Genomic DNA, 14215 nt, shown 5'->3' with positions numbered 1-14215 from the left:
CGAAATAAATATAATTATATTCCGTCATATAATTAACTTCACTTTTTCATATTAATTATTTAGACAAAACCAAATAATTAATATCGTATTCCACACAAAATCTAAATTATTAATTAAATATATATATATCCATATATATATATACTCAATTAAATTCAATTCCACCAAAACCAACTTTTCACTTCAAGATCTCAATTTAACTTAAATCCTTAATTCTTTTTAAATAAATCCAATTTCTTCTCTTTTCTTATTTATCCAATCATAACGACTTATCTCTAGAATCAATATATATTTTTCTCGAGAATAATTAATTATCTTCTACAATAATTAATTATTATGTATCTTTCTCTAAAAATAATTAATTATCTTTCACAATAATTAATTATTATTTATTTTCTCTAAAATATAATTATCTTTTCTTTAAATATTTATATTTCAATAAATATAATTATATTTTCCTTTCACATAATAATTATATATATATTTCCACATATACACATAATTATCAAATCTCAACAAACTTTCCACTCTACAATTTAATTAAATAACATCCATAATTATTTAATTTAATTCAACTTAAACAACACTAAAAAAAATCCATAACTTTTCTCAAACCTCACAACATACAATTTAATCAAAATCTCAACAAGCACCACATGCCAAAACCCCCTAATTAGTGAAATATTCATCCAACAAATATTTAATTAATTTCAATTCCCTTATAAATCAAATAATTCTCAATAAATTAAATCTAATTAAACAAAATTAAGATAATTAACTCCAAAATTATCTTAATTTTGAGGGCATTACACACACTCTCCCTCTAAAGATGGCTAACGGGAAAGTAGGGTTGATCCTCATAGAAAGTAACATCCATAGTGACAAAGTATTTCCTGGATGGCACGTGAAAACATTTATAACCGCATTGGTGAAGGGATACCCAACAAACACACAAGCATGAGCCCGAGGGGTAAATTTGGTCTGATTAGGGCCAAAATTATGGACGCAAGCAGTACACCTAAACACACTAAGAGGAACCTAAAAAGCAAGACGAGTAGAGGGGAAGGTCTCCTTAGACAATCTAAGGGAGTTTGAGGGTGGAGGATACAAGAAAGCATTCCATTAATTAAATGAGCTGCTATAAGAATAGCATCTCTCCATAGGTATGAAGGAAGAGGTTTTGATAGCATAAGGGAACAAGCTACTTCCAAAAGGTGATAGTTTTTTCGCTCGGCCTCTACATTTTGTTGAGGAGAGTAAGCACACGACTTCTGGTGAACAATCCCTTTAGAGGCTAGAAATTTACTAAGGTTATGGTTTTGGAATTCCCGACCATTATTACTTCGAAGAATATTAATATCTTTTATGGAATTGTGCTTCAATGGTGTGATAGACGTTTTGGAAAATAGAGGAAACCTTAGATTTGTCGGTGATAAGGTAGACCCAGATAAGACAGGTATGATCATCAATGAAAGTTACAAACCACCGTTTCTTAGATTAGGTGTGACCTTGGAAGGACCTTAAACATCACTCTGAATAAGGTTAAACGATTGTGAGGGAAAAAAATCTGATGTTGTTTTGCCCAAATCAACACATCGTCACAAGATAACGAGGAGACGTCAATTTTAGGAAAAAGATGAGAAAACCAATATTTTGTATAAGTAAAGTTCGAGTGACCTAACTAAACATGTCGCAACATAAAGTCATGTTTAGAAGTGTTAAAATAGGAAGACAATAAACTAGTCCTAGAGATACTACTATTAGAGGTATCATCATCAAGGATGTAAAGTCCCCTGCTATGCCGGGAAGCGTCAATTGTCCTCTCTGAACTCCTCTCCTGAAAGCAAACAAATTCAAGTAAGAAAGTAGCTTTACAGTGCAGCTCATGGGTGATCTTACTGATAGATAACAAATTGTAAGAAAGCTTAGGCACATACAAAATATTCTCGAGAGAAAAACCGTTAAAGAGAACTATTTGTCCTTTTCCAGAAATTGGGGCTAAAGAGCCATCGACTATTTAGATTTTCTCATTATCGACGTAGAGGGTATAAGAGACAAAGTGCTCTAAAAAACCAGTCAAGTGATCTGTAGCCCCCGAGTCCAAAATCCATGGATTCTTCCCATTAACACTAGTAAGGCCAAGGGACTGAGGCATACCTGACTAAGCAATGATGCCTATAGTAGGAGAACTGGTCTAACTAGCAGTAGGGCCAGTTGGTGAGAGATGCTGGCAGTCTCTCTAACATCAGTACGCCTTGAGTTTTATTGCTCGTTGGATGAACGTTTGTTACCTCGTAGGGACTGACTGTAGAGTTTCCAACACTAATCCTTAGTATGCCATTATTTCTTGTAGTGCTCACAAATGAGAATTGGTTTTCCACTATTCTTTTCATTATCATGGGTCAAGGATCGAGCACTAAAGGCAACATAGTTAGTTATATAATTTGAAGGCACATTAGAAAGCAAAATTATCAGGTTCTTGGAATACATCGGTAACTCAGTTGGTTCGAAATGTGCCAAAGACTCGCCTACTTCAATCCTCGATCTGTTATGGATACCATCAGTCCCGTTAAAGGGTTGATGCAAAAGGTCAACAGACAGTGGCATGCGAATGGACAGATCTAACAATTTTTGTGGTGGTTGTCCATAATCGGAAGGCATGGGTGATGCATGTGGTTGCAGATGACCAGAAGGGTATGACCGTTGGATAGCTGACGACGAGTAGAAGAGATTGGGATGGACGATGAGATAAAATGGCGGAGGTAGATGGGCCCATGTGTCGGATGGAGGCGGGGTGTGAGAGAGATTCTGGTCGGAAGGTTGAGCGAACGACAGCGAGGGTGGTCCTACTTTGTAGATCGACATTTTCTGAAGCATTTGGACTAATTTTTTCATGATAGCGTCCACGACGGCAGCGATGATGATGGTGGCGATGGCTGGTTTGGTCTGGGTTCCTCCTAAACGTTTTTCTAGGGTTTTGTTGTTGCTTTGCTCTGATATTATATTAAACCACCAATTCACCCAAAAGCTTAAGCTAGTGGTTGAAGGTAACTTTAATTATTTATCACTAACAATACTCTCAAACTATGTAAATATGAAATCAATAATGAATTAATAATTAAAACGTTAAAATCACATAATACTATAAACAACAAGTATTTGCAGCCAACCTGTACCATATGAGGGTCTATCATAGCAGAACACCTAAATAAACGGCTGAGAATAGGTCTCACATGATCAAGGAATTGCAGCCAAACTAAGCTTTTGTAGTCACATACATTTAGTACCTGATAGCAACATTCATCCAACCAACCTTGGTAGAATACTAAATACATGACCGAGAATAGCTGACAAGTGATTCGTATCCACAAAGAAACACGCGGCCAGACTGAGCTCACACATATTTAGTACTTGCCACAGTAACAACCTCCACCAATCCAACCATGGTAGAATACTAAATACACGATCGAAAATAGCTCACATGTGATCCATATCCATAAGGAAACACGCGATTAGACTGAGCTCACACATACTTAGTACCTACCATAGTAGCAACCTCCATATCCACGCTTTTAAGTGCACATAGAACCACCCATCATGGGTTAAGCTAGGCCCGAAGCCAATAAAAATCCTCCATCCACGACCTCACCTAACCTCGGTCATGACCTCTTTCAGCCCTGAAATCCCCTGACAACCATAGGTGGCGTTACGGTAATACATTCGCATAGCTTATGGGTAAATCGCTAACATTCATAAAAAATCACATATTTCATGTTTTAAAGCCAAACATGGTAAAAAACACATGTTCATAAAATCATTTTCAATCTTTAGCGATCAACACATGTTTTAAGAATAACCTTTCATTCAAACCATCCAATTTTAATAACAGATCACAAGGTATTCATTTAAACTAGTTTTCATCTAAACCATTATTAATAAGTTCGGGTTCAACCATATTTCTGAAATATACGAGTTCATGGAAATTGGAAATCATATTTTAAAAGCATTTCTAACATATAGTTCATAAAAAAATCATCTTGGAAATTTTCACAATCGTGGTACTATACTAACATATATAGAATTATAATGAAATACTTGAAACTAAGCCACTCACTGTCAATGACTCAATCCTCTAGGATTATAAACTCTCCCTACTTCGGTTCAACCCGAAAATAATGATTAAGGCCATTAAGTGATTAAGGCCATTAAGTTATCCTCACATGTTTAGATGACATAATTATCCCCAAAACGTTCTATAATATCAACTCAAGCTATTTTATGTTTTAGTGACCCTGATTCTCACTCCTCAAATTGAACTATTTCAAAGATGCCTTATTTTTAGCATAGATTTTATCTACACCCCTCAAGCCTTCATATACAAACTTTTTGCACAATAGGTACCCATAACTTAAGCAAAACGTAAGTCCAAAAATCACTTCCAACTCCAATTAAGTATCACAACTGAAGTCACCAAAATTTACACTTTTAAACCATAGGACAATGGTTTTTAGTACCACGAAACTCGACCTTAACATCCAAAACAAATTGAGAAACCATAATTTGAAACCAACAATTGATAGGTGTTAAATGCAACCTTACACACTTGCAAAATCTCAACAAAATTGATCCCAAGCCTTATGAACGAAACAAATTTCAGTTTCAAACTTCACTCTAATATCTAAAACACATGGGATATTCACTTGGTTTATTCAAAACTCAAAAAATTTAATCCGAAACATAATGGTCATCAACAAACTTATGCCTACACCAATTTGGTATTTTCAAGAACATAGAGAAAATGCACTAAAATACCCAAAACTTACTGCAAACTTGTCGAAATCGACATGACTCGGCTACACATCATGATAACTACTTTTCAAACTCGAATCTAACATTCAAATTTTGAGCAAATTAGCTCTTGCACCAACTACTTATTGGGTATTTAAGATGCATCCAAGAACACTAAGATACTCACCAAATTTGTTCTAAAACACCAAATTTTGAGTCATCAACTAGCTGAAAAATAGCTAAAATCTCCCAAGAATCCAAATCCAACAACGAAAAGTAATGGGTAATGCAAAAATCAAGTCGAAACTCAATGGGTAATTGAAACTCTTTAAGAAAAACCCACAAACTCACCAGAAAGCACCAAGTTTGCCCACAACAACAGATTTGATAAGCTAACGACGATGTGGCATAGCGTGTGGAGCTGCAGGTGAGGAGTGGTGTGAGGAATTTGAGCAAACTCGGCTCAACTTGGAAGATTTGTAATCCAAGAAAATTGCAATGACTTCTTCGAACGCAGCTGACGATGATCGACTACGAGAAGAGGAAGGTGGAGAGATAGAGAGAGATGGCGGTGAGAACTTTCGAGAAGAGGAAGGTGCTATCAAAGAATGAGGAAGGAGAAGAAGAGAGAAAAAAATATCATTTTTTCCTTTTTTTTATAATAATAAAAAGATCTTAAGAAAAGACCAAGATGCCCCTCACTCAATATTTAGCTTCCCTTTTGCTTTTATGTTCATTCTTTTCAACATCTAACAAACTTCTAGTCTTTAAACCCAACAAAATTGGTTTTAAATTTTCTTGTTTTTAAGCTGCTTTTGCGTAAGGAAAAACCCATCCCTTTTGTCGAATATCTTCATGCTTTTAATTGTAGTACGAGTTGTAAAGTCGTAACCCACCTTTGCCATTAACTTATATCCCTCTGGATCGAACCCCTCCACCGTTCATTTTCCTAGAAGGAATGCTTCTATGCCTTTTTTCTTAATTCTTTTTTGCTTCTTCTTTATCCATCTTGGTAACTGGTATGGTGAAGCTTTCCTTCAATATTTCGACACTTCCAACTGTTAAGCTTTTTGAACTTTCAGCAAGCAGTGATTTTTCCTTGTTGGAATATAATGTCAAACGAAGGGTTTTAAGGTTTTTTCTTATGGAATTATCTTCTTATCGTTATCTGGCACTTCAGACTTAACTTGGGTTGGTTCATCATTCTCTCGACCAATAAGTGCATCCACTTCGTTTGACTTCTTTGTTATGATCATTCCTTACTGGGGCTTATAAGTGCCTTTGGCCATGGAAACTTCATTTGATATGACTTCACTTATATCATCATCTTTTATGTAAAATTTTGCATCAGCAAAGTGAGACTCAACCTCTAAGAATGACATGGTATCAGCATCAACCTTCCTAATTCCCTACTTATAAAATTTTAAACATTGGTGGAGTGTGGAGAGGTTACTACTCCATTTTCATGAATCCATGGATGCCCTAATAACAACTTGTAAGTGGTTCTTTAATGGATCACATGAAATATAGTGCTTGCCTACAAATCCCCTATAGTGATCTCTAAATGAATAGTGTTTATTGCATGTTGTGCTTCTTGATTAAAGTCTTGAATCACCAGTTTACTGCTTGATAACTCTTCAACTAAGATACCCAATTGATTCATAGTTGATTTTGGCAGAATGTTGACATTGGAACCATTATTGATGAGAATTCGATTAAGCTTTTGTTCCTAAACAAATCTTGACACAAATAAAAGTCTATTATAAAGCTTTGACCCAAGTAGAAAATCCTCATCACTGAATGATATCGATATAAAACATGAATCACATGCCTTCGTTTGTAATACAGGAATAGTTGAGACATCATAATTTTTTAATATCTCGATAATTGTATTCTTGATTTATTGATTTCTTGGGGGAGCGACAACAAATTATTTATGCCTAAAGAAGGCAGTTCCTCTATCTTGGCTACTACCTCCACATGATCTAAGGGAGAAGCATCATACTTAGTCGCACTGACAACATGACATGAAACGATCTCCATTAAAAAGTTTTCAGGGAATAAGTTTTTTGAATTTATTGCTTATTGTGGTTAAGGAAGCTCCTCACTTTTTTTAATGATTGGCTGAAACTTTCTCCCATTCTTTCTTGCCTTGCTTCTCTGAGACTTACCCTTTCTCTTATACTCTTGGTACAAACAAGATTCTTTTTTAGAAAATTTTTGTTTACGCTTCTTTTAACGCATTACTAACGTCCATCCCTCATCAACATCCTCCAACTGCTTTTCTTCTGCTTTGGAGCAAACCATCTGGAAGTCATTATTTTGTAAGGCCTCCGGTAAAGAATATATAAGAATAAGTTTCAGAGATCCAAATTGGATTAGAATCCCTATAGCAAGTAATCGACCATTGGATGAATCATTCTGCGACATGATTTATTTGTGCCACATCATCAAGATCTAGCTTAATCTTTTTGTCTAGAGCTAATTTCAAAATCAACTCCTTCAATACAAAGAATTTTTCTACGGGATGAATAATGACTCGATGATATTTGCAGTAATTTGGATTACTTACCCATCCTATTTCTACAGGTCATTTACATTTAGAAAGTTGAATGAGTTGTTTTTCCAATAGTTGTTCTAACATATCAGGTAAAGTCAGAGTTTAGAAAAGGGTGAACTTTTTCTTATCTTGCTTTCAATGTTAGACGTCATTTATCAATCTTTTTTTTTTCCTTAGAGACAAACTTTAAAGGGGCCTTGTTAACGATCATAGCTTCTTTCGTAGCACCCTTTGATACCTTTTGGGTGCTTTCACTTCTTTCTTTTCTTTTCTCACTCTTGGGACCAATAGATCATTATTCCCTCTATTAGCAATACTTAGCTCCATATAATGAGCTCTAGTTGCTAACTCTTCAAAGGTGTGGGGTTTTATTTTTTGCAAGATTTACAAGAGCCCCAAATGTATTCCTTGAGTGCACATTTCCACCACTGACAGTTCAGTTAATCTATCTTTGCATTCAAGGCTTAATGCTCTCTAGCAATTAATATAGTCAATGACCGGTTCACTCTTTCGTTGCTTGGTGGCAATTAGCTCTATCATGCTATCAATATGCCGAGTGCTGTAAAAGCGGTTGAGAAAGTCCCTCTCAAGCTGCTCCCAACTATCAATGGTTTCAAGTTCAAGGTTGGTGTACTAGACAAAGGCGTCTCCTTTAAGAGTTTGGATGAACTATTTGACCAATAAATCTCCTCGTGTACCAACTGTTTCACATGTTTCAATGAAGTAAGCAACATGTTGTTTTGGATTGCCCTTTCCATCAAATTATTGAAACTTAAGTGTTTAGACTTAGGTGTGTATTTAAATATTTTTCAACGAATTCTTGGACCTTGATCACTAGTTAGGGGGAAAGAAACACATTGAAAATGTGAGCTAAAACTAAGTGAGTAGAAAGTTTTTAGAAGTAAAAGCTCATAAAACATGCTCTCAAGAAGGTTTAAATATGCATCGATGATGAAGTAGTAATTAAAACGTTATCTAATAATTTAAATGTTGTCATCACATATTACTATAAATCACAAGTATTGCCAACAAACCTATACCATATAAAGATCTACCATAGCAGAGCGCCTAAATATACGACCAAGAATAGCTCGCACACGATCAAGGAATCATGCGAACAAACCGAGTTCACGCATATTTAATACCTGCCACAATAGCAACCTCCATCCAATCCAACCATGATAAAATACTAAATACACAAACGAGAATAGCTCACACGTGATTCAATCTACAAGAAACACGTGGCCAGACTAAGCTCATACATATTTAGTATCTGCCACAATAGCAACCTCCATCCAATCCAACCATGGTAGAATACTAAATACATGGTCGAGAATAGCTCACACGTGATCCATATACATAAGAAAACACCTGGTCATACTGAACTCACGCATTTTTAGTACCTGCCACAGTAGCAACCTCCATTTAACCATGCACCTATATGCACATAGAGCTACCCACCATGAGTTAAGTTAGGCCCGAAGCCAAATCACAATCCTCCATCCATATCCTCACCTAGGCTTAAGTTCTTGGATTTTCAGTGACAACCTCTTTCTGTCACCCCCCGCTCTAAAACAATCTATGCGAAGAAGGGGACATGTGACTGCCTAGACATAAAACAACACTTAGACTTTCCTCGCCTAGCTACTATATGCTTTGTGAGTTGTTAGTGGCCACTACCAAAATGATGGATTCAAAAGGACATAGTAGGTGATCAAAGCTAGAAGTTCAACGTTGGATGTCCTTTGCTACCAGGGGGGAGAAACAAAACATTTGAAAGGTTAGACGAAAACGTCTAATGATTGGGATCTTTTATCAACATCTTTAATAAACCAAGTTTGCCTTAACACAATATAGACATTTTTGCCAAATCAAACGATATAAATAATATGTAAGTTAATCATTGTATCTTTGAGTTTAAAACAATCATTTGAGGTATTAGGCGTTTTACAACATCCCAAGTTTTATAAAAAAAATTCTCAATAATCACAAGGAATAATCACTTCTTTCATTATTCATCATAACATGTGTTTCTGGTAACACACTCTTTTGCCAAGTTGTAACTACGCGGAGTAATCTCAACACATTTATCAAGTCCCATTAATCCTACTATGCGGACTGTCAGCAAAGAAATATTTTTAGACATTCTCCAGGTAAGAGATTCTCCTACTAGACCTTTGAACTGAATTTAAGAGACTGCATGTATTTACGATTATGCATTAATATTAGTTAAGATGCATAATGCGATGCCATAGATGATGATTGATATTGTGTAGATAATGATTGATATTATAATTGATGATGATGATTGATTTTATGAATGATGATGATGACTGGTATGTTTATGATGTTTATGATACATGATATATTAATCACATGAATAAGGATGTTATGATTAATATTCATGTCATGTTATGATGTTTATAATGATGTTACATGCTTTGGATTGTGGTGTGTCTGTTAACTTTGTCTGTTGAGCTTTTTACCCCACCTGTATTGTGATCCTATCTATGGGGTCACTCGCACGACGAGGCATGTTCTTATAGGATCACTCACACGATTTAGGGGTGTACCTACGGATCACATGCACGGTTAGGGGGCAGTTATATTGTGTATGTGGGGTCAATCGCACGACTAGGGGTGTTCCAACGGGACCACTCACACAATTAGGGGTGTACATACGTATTACATATATGTTTATGGAGTGTGTACTTGCGATCACTCGCACGACTAGGGGTGTTCCTACGGGATCACTCGCACGATTTAGGGGTGTTCATACAGTTTCACTCACTCAGATGTGCTCAATTGGACACACAACGTTATGATTATGTTTCTAACGGAAAGTTAACAGATCACCTAGCGGGACTAATAGTGGGTCCCTTACTGAGTATATTTATATACTCACTTATACTCACTCTTTCCTATGTTTAATATTTCAAGCTAAGGTAAAGAACTTAAGAAGGTAGCGAGCGACAAGGGATCCGTGGCATGCCATATGGGGACACAGTTCAGCTTTCGCACTCATTTATACGTCTTTCAGTATTTTAAAATTTTAACCATTTTACTTAAAGATTTTATCCTATTTATTTGTTTTTAGTTCTTTAAAATTGTTAGAACCCGCGGGTCACATTTTCAAATTATTTTTGTTAATTTTGAAAATCTTATGTTTTTGTAAACGTCTTGATATTAATTTTATAAAGATTTTAGTTATCCTCTTTTCAAAAAAAAAGTGTCTTTTGATGTTTATCTTTTGAGTAATGACCTTAACTTAGTTTAAAAGTTTGAATCGTTACATATGAACTTCAAATTTAAATATAGAAGTATATGAAATTGTATTCTTCTTTGCACCAAAACCAGTCATAATATAAACTTAAGGTAAAAATAACAAAATTAGAGGAGTAATCGATTTTGCTAGAAAGATAACCCTTAGAAAAATAGAAAAAAATGAACAAAATCGAAAGAAAAAAAATCAATTAGAGTTGCATTTTAGTATATTTATGATTTCATTATTAAACAAATAATTAAAAAAATATTAAAGAAAATTAAACAACCGATGCATTCGTCCTTGCTTGTCCATCCTTACTAAATAAGAATAAGCATATCGTTAAAAATAAGAAAAAAACATTCATTGCTTCAATTTAATAATTAAATAAATACTAATTCATGATTCCAATCTAATGACAGCAAGCATTGTTTTAATTCAATTTGTATTGAGGGAAGCTGCGTACTGATGCATGAATTCCTTAAATCCAGTCACAACATTTAACCCGTCTTCGGCCACAATGGTTGTGATTGGATTAAAGAAAGTCATTTACTCAACACATAACTTCCCTTTTGATAATAGTTTCAACTATAACTCTATCTCTTTTTTTTTCTTTTTCTTTCATAACTACCCTATTTTTATCATTAATTAGAAAAAGTATATAATTATTGAAATTGTGTCTACTGTCAAAGACAAAATTATGTGTCTCAACATCTTCTACCTTCAATGAATATTTTAAACATTTTTTTTTAATGAATAAAGGTAATATTTGTGAAATTTACCATTAGTTTTAATTTGGAAAAATCGTAGAAATAACAAATTTATGGATAGAAAAAAGGAAAAATAACAAATTGTTCAATTCTTTTGATTTATGGCAAAACTAACTGCAGAATAATTTTTCATTTTTTTTTTGTTCGAAATTAGCCCTCCACGGATGACAATTGTCCATTTACAAATATAGTGTATTTGTTATCAAAAAATCAAACAAAATAATACATATCCCGAATACAATGTATGTGTAAATACACTCAGTTATGATAATTATTAACTAAATCAAAAAGTTATTATATTGTTCCAACAATCCCTAAATATATGCCATTAGTTTCAACATCCCCTAATTATCAAGATAAAAATCAAGAAATTAACGAAAATAAATTCAAAGATTCAATTTTTTATTTTTAGAGTTCCTAAGATAAGGCAATATCCATTAATTTCACCATTTTTTATTTTTAAAATTATTTACGAAAGAACATACATAAATTAAGTAAATTTATATTCAAAATTAACCTTTTGTATTTTTTTAAAAATTATTTACGAGAAAATATACATAAATTAATTAATTTTAGATTCAAAATTGAATCCCTCCCCAAAATCATGCCAAAGATAATGCAATATCCATTAATTTCATCATTTTATATTTTTTAAACAATTCCTAAAATAATGGATATCTTCTTAATACCCGACTGTTACATGAAACTAAAACCCGAGAGATACAGAAAACGAATAGCAAAGTAAAAAGAAAAACAAATAACAATTATTGAATCTATGGAGTATACAACAACCATAAGTCACGGAAGATATGGTTCCTATCATAATTTTACTCCATACAATAGAAATATAATGTTTGAATTTGTAAAATACAAATTGTACACCTTAATTTAATTCAGATTATTGCTTTGAATCCCTAAAATTATGCCAACAATAGTATTTGTTATATATCACACCATAAAATTACAAATTGGTTTAAACTTAGTTTAAATCTCTAAAATTATGCCAAATATAATGTTTGAGTCTCTTTATTTAGTTTGTATCTTATATGAAACAATAATTTAATATACATCTCTCATATGGCACAGATGACAATTGTCCATATACAAATACAATGTATTTGTTGAGATAAAAAATTCAAACAAAATATCACATAATCACGAATACAGTGTATTTGTAAACAATAATTCTTAACTAAATTAAAAAAATATTATATTGCTTCAACAATTCCTAAACATATGCCATTAGTCAACATCTTTTAACTATTAGGATACAAAATACATTGTATTAATTTTAGATTCTTATATTGAATTACTAAAATTATGTCAAAGATGATAGACAATCCATTAATCTCACCATTTTTTATTTTTCAAATTATTTACGAAAAATATACATAAATTAATAACTTTTAGTTTCAAAATTGAATTCCTAACATCATGCAAAAGGTAATGGATAATCTATTAATTTCATCATTTTTAATTTTTTAAATTATTTACGGAAAAAACACACATAATACATCAAGTTTAGATTCTTAATTTGAATTCCTAATGTCAAAATTTTGAGGTAAAAATTTTCAACATTATTATCATAAGTTATTAAGATTTTATTTTGTTGGATGTTAAAGTTATTTAAGTTTGGAAAGGAAAAAACAAAAAAGATGATATAAATTTTATAATATTATAAAATAAAATAATATAAATAATATGAATTATATTATTATTATTATTATATCTTTTTTTAAACCATAAATTCATCATCATCTTCTTCATCTTAGCCACAACCCCCCTTTCATCTTCTTCTTCTTCGAAATCACAAGGTTGTTGTCGCCCCTGCCTCTCTTCTCTCCACCGTCACCTTAGTTCTCCGTTAAGCTCCTGTTCGTTGTTAGCCCAAGCCACCACACCCCGAGTCGCTCCCCTTTCCCTCAGCCATCTCCTCTACGTCGTGACGTCCGGATCTAAAGCGAGCGAACTGTGTTTGCTCCAACCGGTGTTTGTCCGCGAAGCTCTGATCGTCGTCGTCGCATCTCCACGAACCCAGCTGCCATCGTCACGATCTCCCATTCGCGTGGAGGTTGTTGCACCATCCATCCTTTTTTATAGCATGTTGCCGCACCAGGTCGTGCTCTTCTCGTCGTTGAAGAAGCCTCCGTCCTCGAGCAGTCATGTCCCAAGTTGCGTACGTCGTTCGAGCTGATCTCCTAGTTACCCGAGCTGTTCACACCGTCTACTTCCTACTAAGCCGTCTGATCTGCTTTCTTTATTACCGAAGCCATGTAGGCTATTCTCTTCAAAAGTGAAGAAAGAGATGCTAGAGATTTCAATTGCTTCCAAACTCCAAATAATGAATGGGATGTGAAATGGTGGGTGCATAGTTTGTATTAATTATAGGGTATTTGTGGATTCTATTACAAATGTATTTAGAAATCACATTTGTCAATTAGGTAGGGGCAGTTAAGGAATTGTTCTTCCATTTATTATTTAAAAATTTTATGTTTTGCTATTTTATTAATTTAAAAATAAAATTGTCATTTATACAAAGTAAACCTCTCATTTTGCTATTGTTCTTGTTAGCCTTCCAAGTTTTGCAAACAGATTGAATGTAATCCAAAATAAAATAAAGATTTGGATCGATCATTTTGGATTCAATTTGTAATACAAAATTCAAGCTTTTTTTAGATTACAACATTATATCTGACTGCTTTCGCTTATCACGATTTCATTTTAGTTTCGTGCATTACTCGTACCCTTTTCCAATAGGAATAATAAGGGATATAGCATAGCTTTTAGGAGTCATTTTGGAAAATGGTATAACTACTTTTTCTTTTGATTTCTAGC

General features: G+C 33.7%; 1 long non-coding RNA gene across 1 annotated transcript; it reads right to left on the bottom strand.

Annotated features, from left to right (window-relative positions):
* Positions 1–1695: 1695 nt before the first annotated feature.
* Positions 1696–5406, bottom strand: LOC127151264 (uncharacterized). Its single transcript, XR_007824109.1, has 3 exons — positions 5140–5406; positions 3171–3687; positions 1696–1837 (listed from the first exon to the last, which is right to left on the bottom strand). It is a non-coding gene; the product is annotated as an uncharacterized LOC127151264 (long non-coding RNA).
* Between the last annotated feature and the right edge of the window lie 8809 nt (positions 5407–14215).

The sequence above is a fragment of the Cucumis melo genome, chromosome 10 (genome assembly GCF_025177605.1).
Source record: "Cucumis melo cultivar AY chromosome 10, USDA_Cmelo_AY_1.0, whole genome shotgun sequence".
NCBI lineage: Eukaryota > Viridiplantae > Streptophyta > Magnoliopsida > Cucurbitales > Cucurbitaceae > Cucumis > Cucumis melo.
The sequence above is the reverse complement of the archived record's forward strand: the minus strand, read 5'-3'. Positions and strand labels throughout refer to the sequence as shown.